Here is a 1,620-nt window from a genome sequence, read left to right on the forward strand (position 1 = left end):
AGAATTAAATAAGATTTATAGTGGGCATATCAAATTTTGTCATACATATTTCTATCGAATAAGAAAATGCTAATTGAGTGAAAGTGGAGGCAGAAATAATATTGTCAATCACAATCAAATTGTGTGCTCAAAAATGCAGGTCAAATAAAACACTCTCTGAATATTTTGACAGACGCAAAAGATGTGGTTTGAGATTAGTTTTTGCTCACAGTACTCGAAATTCATAAATAAATTCCCCCAATTGAACGGGAAGTGCAGTGAAAAAACACCAAAAGCAAACTTTAAAAGAAAAATACAATGAAATATTTCTGCAGTAATTGGGGAAATTGATTTTTTGGTATAATAACGACTAAATGATACTCTGTTTTTATAAAATCTTTATCATATATGTAATAAAAAATAAAAAAAAATGTTATCTTAAATTTGAAAGTCTTAAGAAATATAAGCAAAGTACTTAGACTTTTTATACCCTTGCAGAGGGTATTATGATTTCAGTCAGAAGTTTGCAACGCAGTGAAGGAGACGTTTCCGACCCCATAAAGTATATATATTCTTGATCAGCATCACTAGACGAGTCGATCTAGCCATGTCCGTCTGTCCGTCTGTCCGTCTGTCCGTCTGTCCGTCTGTCCGTCCGTCTGTCCGTCTGTCCGTCTGTCCGTCTGTCTGTTTCTACGCAAACTAGTCTCTCAGTTTTTGAGCTATCGGGATAAAACTTTCGCAAAAGTCTTCTTTCTATTGCAGGTAGTATATATGTCGGAGCCGACCGGATCGGACAACTATATCTTATAGCTCCCATAGGAACAATCGGAAAAAAAAAACTTTAAAAAATTCTAGCTTCGGTGTTTTTTGAAATATTACCTTCTACTTTTGGGGATGTTATTTTTTAAATATTTCTGAATTTCGAATAAATTTTTTAAAAAATCGGACTACTATATCATATAGCTGCCATAGGAACGATCGGAAAATTAATGGAAAAGTAATAGGAAATAAATTCAAGCTTCTTTGGTTTTTATTGTATTATCTTCTACTCTAGGATATGACTCTTTTTAAATATTTCCGAATTTCAAATTTAATTTAATCAAAATCGGACGACTATATCATATAGCTGCCATAGGAACGATCGGAAAATTAATGGAAAAGTAATAGGAAATAAATTCTAGCTTCTTTGGTTTTTATTGTATTATCTTCTACTCTAGGATATGACTCTTTTTAAATATTTCCGAATTTCAATTTTAATTTGATCAAAATCGGACGACTATATCATATAGCTGCCATAGGAACGATCGGAAAATTAATGAGAAATATTAGAAAATTGAACATTTTTGCGATTTGTTAATTAATAGGAATGATCTGCAAGGGTATATAAGCTTCGGCTGGCCGAAGCTAGCTTCCTTTCTTGTTTCTATTCTGTTCTGTTCTCCTGTCTTCCCCATCTAAAACCCTGAAAAAACTTGAAATGAAGCACGTTTACCAGCATTTCAAATCGGACAATGATGGATCTATTCAGACCGGAAGTGTACAAAATGCAGTAGCACACCCTTTAGTCCCTTTTTTGGCTGCCGTCGAACAACCTTTATTTAAAAATGCAACAAGCAACGTCGAACACTTTTTGTTTCT

This window comes from Drosophila takahashii, chromosome 2L, assembly GCF_030179915.1.
Source record: "Drosophila takahashii strain IR98-3 E-12201 chromosome 2L, DtakHiC1v2, whole genome shotgun sequence".
NCBI classification, from domain to species: Eukaryota; Metazoa; Arthropoda; class Insecta; order Diptera; family Drosophilidae; genus Drosophila; species Drosophila takahashii.